The sequence below is a fragment of the Triticum urartu genome, chromosome 5A (assembly GCF_056163025.1).
Source record: "Triticum urartu cultivar PI428250 chromosome 5A, HENAU_Tu73, whole genome shotgun sequence".
Lineage (NCBI taxonomy): Eukaryota > Viridiplantae > Streptophyta > Magnoliopsida > Poales > Poaceae > Triticum > Triticum urartu.
Genome location: NC_141877.1, coordinates 655104731 through 655113316, shown reverse-complemented (window position 1 = coordinate 655113316; position 8586 = coordinate 655104731). Strand labels below are relative to the sequence as shown.

Here is an 8586-nt window from a genome sequence, read left to right as displayed (position 1 = left end):
TGTTTTGCATACCAAGGATATTGAAGACAGATTTTCCCAAGACACTCTTGTTTCATTCATTCATCAATAAATCGTTTATGGAGCATTTTGATTCGCAGGAGCGCCATAAACTGAAGAATAAAAACACAATATCATTATATGTTGCCCATTCTTGTGAGGTTATGTCTCCGCTAAAATCTGTTTGACTGAACTATGAAAGACCAGAGATATCTTTACAAGATGTTCAAGTGTATGTGAAGTTGCTCATAAAACATAGTTCAAAGGAACTCTTGAATAAATTCCTTTGGGATTCAACCTTGTGAATCAAACAACCGACAATGGTGAATTTCTAATACTTTCAACCTATGAAAATGTTTTGTTTACGAGGACTACGGCGGGCTACGTGGGCCTGAACTTTTCTTTGAAGGCAACAGAATAAGACATCATACAAGTATTAAATACAACATCAAGGAATAGCCTGCCTTTGAAAGCAAGTCAAATGAATAGTTTGCGTCTATTTGGGGCCTAATTGCTCCAAGTGGCCGATGAGAAGGCGTCCAACAGTTTTTCCACGAAAATTGCAGCATATGCCGATCCCGCCGAGAGGAATCTTTCATCGAGGCGACTAGTGCGGCAGTCATTTTCCTACGAGTTCAAGGAAACAGCAACAAAAAATGCACGTAAGACATTAAGTTCAATGAGTGCTACGATGTAAATCCTAGGATGTTGGTCTAGGAACAGATCGTCGCCTTCCAAACCCTGATGACTGAAGAGTTGTTACGTGGAGTGAGAGAATAGAGCGGGGCAGCAATTAGCAAGATACACATCAATCGGCAATGCATCTTTCCAAAGGTGGTGGAACGACCATTGCTGATCTTCATCGAAGTTAATTGGCAAAGTAGAGTTAGGGCGGAAGATGTGAAAATGCATTGAACCAAAAGGGCCCTCGGTTAGTTTGTGTGACAAGCACACAGATGTATGGTGCCTAACCAGTTGAGCATTATCCAAAGCGACAAGCACACAGATGTATGGTGCCTAACCAGTTGAGCATTATCCAAAGCAACACACGACCTTTGGTTCGCCAAGAGTTGCAACTTTTGAAGATAGATGTTTCCACGACAAGAGCTTTCACTCACATTACATTCATTCATTAATAACATGATTGTAGACCTCTTTTGTTTTGCATGATTCCAAAAGTAAAATAATATAAATAATTACGAGCACATGATTTCAAGCCCTCTTACTAAGATAAGGGTATGTTTATTGATTCGTGAGAGCCATGGAATGGAAGTAAACTCAGACAAGGAACCATGCAATTAAGATATAAAAAGTCTCACGCGCCATTAATGGTGTATAAGACCATATGCACATGTTAATTTCTAAAGATAAAAAATGATGCATGGTCTCACTAGTGGCAGCTTTGAAAATCAATTGGATAAAATATGAAGTATATTAGCTTTGTGACATATTTTACCCCATTTTGAGAAAATTTGCAATTTATACCCCAATTGATCAAAGTTGTGCCACATTTTACGCCATTGCATTTTTCTCCAATTTCGTGCTAAGTAGATGTGCCATGTAGGCGGGTTTTTCTTTTTTCCTCTGGCTTGGTGTTGCAGGAGGCGGCACGATGAGTCGCACACTCGACGACATTCTTCATTTTTTGCTTCTTGATCACCATCAATCATTTCGTTTTCGTGGTTTTTTTTTTTTTGCTTTATGTGGGAATACTACAAAACAGACACTATGGATTCTATCGTTCTAGCAGATATTAATAAACTGGTACAAAAAAGAGACCAATTCATCAAGAAAAATGAATTGATTTCATGAAGCATTTCCTTCAAAAAGTAACATCGACCATATAGAGCAATCGATCATCCAGGAGGGAGAAAAATATCCAGGAAAAACAACGTACTTTTCAGCTGAATGAATTGGTGCCACTTGACGATGACGAGTGGAGGAATTAACCGGAATTTCCAATGGCCCGATGCCCCAATCACTCCAGTCCAGCACGAGCTGCCAAACACACACGGGCACACCAATCCCATTCCCAATCCCATCCTTGTCGCTGCCCCCACTTGCCAATTCATTCCAAGTCCAAGTCCACCTTCCCGCTGCCCGAGTCAACACACCACTCTGCACCTTCCCGCCGTGTTCCCTCCACCACCACCGCCGCCCGCCGCACTCGTGCTTATCCCCATGATCGCCTCATCTCCCACCACCACCCGCACGCCCGCCCGGCCACGGCTCCACCATCGCCTGAGCTGAATGGCCGTCCACGTCGTGCTCCCCCTCCTCCTCCTCCTTCTCGTCGCCACGGTCCTCCCTTACACCGCCCTCGCCGCCTTCTCCCCGGACTTCAAGATCTTCCTCGCGTGCGGCGCGGGAGCCGACGTGCCCTTCCCGTCCGACAACCCCGCGCGCACCTTCGTGCGGGACGACGGCTACCTCTCGCAGGGTGGCGCCGCCGCGGTGTCTGCCAGTGCCAGCTCCAACGCGGCCTCCCCTCTGTACGCCGCCGCGCGCGCCGACACCTCGGCCTTCTCCTACCGCCTCACCTACCCCGCCGCGCCGGACGCGTCGTCGTTCCTCGTCCTGCGCCTCCACTTCTTCCCGTTCGTCCCCGCCTCCTCCTCCTCCACCAGTCTTTCCTCCGCGCGGTTCACCGTCTCGGTCCTCGACGCCTACGCCCTGCTGCCCGCCTTCTCGCCGCCGGCCGACGGCGTCGTCAAGGAGTTCTTCGTCCCGCGCGGAGCCTCCGGCGGCGACTTCACCGTCAGGTTCGCCCCGGAAGCCGGCTCCTCCGCGTTCGTCAACGCCGTCGAGCTGTTCTCGGCCCCGCCGGAGCTGCTGTGGAACAACACGGCGGTGCCGGTGGACCCTGTGGGGAGCAATGACCTGCCCGAGTGGCCGCTGGACGCGCTGGAGACGGTGTACCGCCTCAACGTCGGCGGGCCCCTGCTGACCAACGGGAACGACACGCTGTGGCGGACGTGGCTCCCCGACGACCCCTACCTCTTCGGCGCGCCCGGGCAGTCGGTGGTGAACAACACCCCCAGCCCGATCATCTACGCCCCGTCCAACGGTTACACACAGGAGGTGGCGCCGGACGTGGTGTACAAGACGCAGCGCGCGGCGAACGTGACGGACCTCCTGCAGGCGACAACCCCGGGCTTCAACTTCAACGTCACGTGGACGTTCCCGGCGGAGCAGGGGTCCCGCTACCTCGTCCGCCTCCACTTCTGCGACTACGAGGTGGTGAGCTCCGTCGTCGGCACTGGCATCGTCTTCAACGTCTACGTCGCGCAAGCCATTGGCACTCCAGACCTCACGCCGAGTGCTCGGGCGAGGCAGTCGAACGAGGCCTTCTACATCGACTACGCGGCCATGGCGCCGAGAGCCGGGAACCTCACCGTCAGCATCGGCAGGTCGACGAAAAGCAGCAAAGGCGGCATACTGAACGGCCTGGAGATCATGAAGCTGCAAACCGTTAATCTGAGCTCGACGGGGTCGCACGGCCGGACGAAGAGAATCGTCATAATCGTGCTCGCGACGGTGCTCGGCGCCGCCGTCCTTGCTTCCGCGGTGCTCTGCTTTTTCGTCGTGCGGCGGAGGAAGCGGAGGCAGGTGGCGCCGCCGGGGTCGACGGAGGACAAGGAGAGCACGCAGCTGCCGTGGTCACCGTACACGCAGGAAGGCATCTCCGGCTGGGCCGACGAGTCGGCGAACCGGTCCAGCGAGGGCACCACCGCCAGGATGCAGAGGGTGAGCACCAAGCTGCACATCTCGCTGGCGGAGCTCAAGGCCGCCACGGACAACTTCCACGACCGCAACCTCATCGGCGTCGGCGGGTTCGGCAACGTGTACAAGGGCGCGCTCGCGGACGGCACGCCCGTGGCCGTGAAGCGCGCCATGCGCGCCTCCAAGCAGGGCCTGCCGGAGTTCCACACGGAGATCGTGGTGCTGTCCGGCATCCGGCACCGGCACCTCGTCTCGCTCATCGGCTACTGCAACGAGCAGGCGGAGATGATTCTGGTGTACGAGTACATGGAGAAGGGCACGCTGCGGGGCCACCTGTACGGCGGCTCCGACGACGAGCCGCCGCTCTCGTGGAAGCAGCGGCTCGAGATCTGCATCGGCGCCGCCAGGGGCCTGCACTACCTGCACAGCGGCTACTCCGAGAACATCATCCACCGCGACGTCAAGTCCACCAACATCCTCCTCGGCACCGACGGCGGCGGCAGCACCGGCGGCGGCGCGATCATCGCCAAGGTGGCCGACTTCGGTCTCTCGCGCATCGGGCCGTCGCTGGGGGAGACGCACGTCAGCACGGCCGTCAAGGGCAGCTTCGGGTACCTCGACCCCGAATACTTCAAGACGCAGCAGCTCACGGACCGCTCCGACGTCTACTCCTTCGGCGTGGTGCTCTTCGAGGTGCTCTGCGCGCGCCCGGTCATCGACCAGAGCCTGGACCGCGACCAGATCAACATCGCCGAGTGGGCCGTCAGGATGCACGGGGAGGGGAAGCTCGACAAGATCGCCGACGCCAGGATCGCCGGCGAGGTGAACGACAACTCGCTGCGCAAGTTCGCCGAGACGGCCGAGAGGTGCCTGGCCGACTACGGCGCGGACCGGCCGTCCATGGGCGACGTGCTGTGGAACCTCGAGTACTGCCTGCAGCTGCAGGAGACGCACGTCAACAGGGACGCGTTCGAGGACAGCGGCGCCGTCGCCACGCAGCTCCCCGCCGACGTGGTCGTGCCGCGGTGGGTGCCGTCGTCCACCAGCCTGCTGATGATGGACGACGCGGACGAGACGGGCCTGAGCATGACCGACCTCGCCGATAGCCAGGTCTTCTCCCAGCTGAACGCCCGTGGCGAGGGGCGATGATCCATCCATCCATCCACCACTTCCTGCACCAATCTCTTGTGCAATCTGTCTGTACCACTAGAGTAGAAGATGTTCTCTGAATCAAACAGATTTCAACACGATTCAGCATTGATATGGAGGCGACGATTGATAAAATGAACCCTCATCTGGGCACCATTGTTGGTGCTCCTCCACAGCTCTCAAACATGTGTAATTGTCCATAATAATTTGCAGTTCCATGTACTATCGTCATTTTTAGGCTTCTGCCTTTTGTTTTAACTAGCATAGCCCGCGCGGCGGCACGCCGCGCCTGGTGATGCATTATATTTATACGGATCATAAAGGCCATTGTTATATTTTTAATGACAGAATCGCATAACTAAAGCCCAGAAAGAGTTCTAAAAGGTGGGAAATGAGTACATTTATTGCAGCCATATATGATAAATACTGATAAACGGAAGTGTACACGCTACTAATAAGGTCTACTTATTGACACATTATAGAGACCATTCTATGGAACATACTATATACAATGATGCAACTCCATGAAAGTAAATGATTGCGGATGGCCTAGTTGAGTTAAATCATCCTAGTGTAGCCCCTGTAAGATAGTTTGTAATGAAGTAGTCAAGAGCTTTTGCAAATCCCTCTACCTATCCAACGGGTGTCTTAGCTCCTTCGTATGTAATGATGGGATCATCTCTCTGAGGACGTTGGGGTACATGCGAAGAAGTGCCACGTCGGAGAAATCATTGCATATTATCGCCAAGGTCATTGTTTGTCTTGCAAATTCATTATGTTGGGTACTTACTTGCTAGCGAGCCATGTTGAATTTTCATGCCCGTGCGCTGGCACGCCGCGCCTATTGATACTTTATGTGAGCAATTCTATGTACAATAATATTAAACTTCATATACCAATTATTTAATTATTTTATTCACTTTTTACGTGTTCACTTCAAATTTTATATTATGGTGTATGTAAAAAAATTATATTGGTACAAATGCTATAATCTTTCATAAAGAAAAAAATTATTGAATGAAAAGAGTCAGTACATTAATTGTACATAAAGAGAATACATATTGATATTGCATGATAAATTTTTGATTCCTTGGTAATTCAAGGCATCCTTGTTTGACTGCCCATTGGTTTTGTGTTCGTAATGAAATGATAGCTGATGAAGTTCACATCAGTAGTTAACATGATAGAGCTTGTATATGGGGCATTTGTTCAGCTTCAGTAAAAAAACAGATTGTTAATGCCTTGCAATTGCTTTCGGCTTTTCACCCCGTAAGGGTCTTATTATGTAAGTTAATAGTATGTCATCCAAATTCATCATAGCTTGATGCATCCATACAATAAATATGAGAAGGGGTCGTTCAAAAAAATAAATATGAGAAGGGGTTAAAACCATATCTCTAGTATTGATGCCTACATACAACAAATGTGATAAGGGGGTAAACCCATATTATTTAGTCTTGATGCTTGCATAGAACAAATATTAGAAGGGAGTAAATCATGGTCATCCCAAAAACCATATCATCAAATTAACAGCAGATGCAGCAAATGACACGGGACCATGAAGAATATATCCCACACCGGAACCGTCGTGGGTTTAACGGTTGCAAATTCCTACACCAAGGACAGATAGTAAATGTTTGCAGCAATGATGGAAGGGATACTATACCTTAAGAGCACAAAAATGAACCTAAAGCTAAATAACACCAATCAGTTAGTGGCCATCTCTGAACCTTTAGTCTACAAGAAAAGGCTTCAAAATAATCAACAGAAGCAATCCCTATATGGATTATCAAGAAGAAAGAGGATCAGGAGAAATCTTGTCTTATTACATAGCAATGATAGCACCAGAATTTTGACCACTTGCAAATCTCCCTCGCTGTTGAGCTGCACAAAAAATATGAGAGAGAGAGAGAGATGATCACACGAACCTGGACATACGCGAAACCTCGTCGGACCATGCAAGGGGATACAACGCGGATGGCATGCATCACGGTTTGAGTGCACTTCATGTTCAACAGCATCACATAGCAGTGCAGTGCGCAACGCCAGGCCGTGCCTTGCTGATGGACGTTTCACGTTGAGATCCACATACTCATCCACATGACCGCAACATTATCAGCAATAGCCGATCCTGGCTAATAACGGACCACTCCGGTTCCAGTCGCTCCTACGCAGTGTGGCCGCCTTCGAGACCATCCTACTGTCTGCTGCACTGCCTCCCCTCCGCCCCGACGCTGCAACCTAACCCCTTGTCGGCGCCACAGAGCAACCTGCTGTCTGCTGCACCAGGAGCATCCGCCCTCGCCACTGTCACACCGCTCGCACTGGCAGGTGATCGTTATCCGGAGGTGGTGATGCCATCATCATTGTCATAGAGGTTGTTGCCGCAGGATCTATGCTCCCCGAGTAGGGTGTCCTACTACGTCCGAGTGGAGACCATGGCCCCGCCAAGGGGATATGCAAGCGCCAGCCGCCGGGACACCCGGTTTCCGCGCAGCCCGTAACCAATCGACAACATCTTCAACGTAGTCACCGTCGGCCGCAGACGACCGGTTGGACGGACTCAGGGTGATGCCGGAGCCGAAGCTGTGGCTGATCCTCACCAGGCCCACTAGCACCGCAAAGAAGGTCAAGGGAGATTAGGAGGCCCGAGGCAGCAGCAGCGAGTTGCCGACAGCTAGGGCGCGGCGGCGGCAACAACCGATCATCAGAGGACGAAGCATGCTCCATACATATGGGCCGAGCCGAGACAACGGCCGACACAACAAGACAACCCGAACCACCACACCGGCCAACCAGAGCTCCCCGTGACGGAGGAGGCCGAGCAGGACGCCGCGGTCCATTACGATAGGAAGAAGGATAATGCCATAGAAACAGTATATGCTAACCCAAAGAAAACCTAGCACAATGATATGACAAGAAGGACGATCTATTTATAACCCCCAGGACGTAAGCGATGGTGGTATGTGGCGAGGTTTCGAGATCAAACGACTACAGCGGCGCAAACCAGAAACAAAAAGCAGACTCTAGATCAAAACATGAAAGCAGCACCGATCAAAAAACGCAAGAACCCTCCAGATCAGGTGATGGAAGCGGCACCGTTTTTCACCATAGAGCGGCAAAATCGCTAACCGCACCCAACCGCACCCAAGAATTCATCACACAAGTTCAAAAAATTTAAAACTAAACACCGAATCCACAAAGCGTTTGTACACAGCCATTTAACAAAATAATACCATGTGCCAAGCCCAAAATTCACCATGGGTCACTTTCATCCAAGTGGATGATTGTTGGGGCAAAAACCTTGCCTGGAATAGAGGCTTGGGTATAAAGGGGACTGCTAAATCTTAGTGTACTACCGTCATTTTAGTCTCACTCGATGAGTCAGCCATTGAATTGGACATTGCTATTAGGATTCGTGGGCACTGCTTGTCCTGTGTAGTTTTTGTCGAAAGAGACCCTCTGTCCACTGGAATTGCCAAAAGAGACACCCTCCGAACGAAATTGACAAAAAAGACTCCCTCGGCCGTGGCGGCAGGCACGACAGGAGACACGTGACCCCTGCCGTCATGCCTGGAGGCGGCGGGCCCTACCGCCACGCCTGGAGGCGGCCGCCGGGGTAAAACGTCTCTCGCATAGTGCCTCACACCAGGACGGAACGGGCCGGGCCAGGTGGGCCCTGCCACCACTAGACGAGGCGCCCATCGCTGCTGTTGC

The 8586-nt window shown here is 51.8% G+C and overlaps 1 pseudogene; it reads left to right on the top strand.

The window, feature by feature from the left end:
• Nucleotides 1-2075: 2075 nt before the first annotated feature.
• Nucleotides 2076-5100, top strand: LOC125528934 (receptor-like protein kinase HERK 1 pseudogene; annotated as a pseudogene).
• Nucleotides 5101-8586: the final 3486 nt, after the last annotated feature.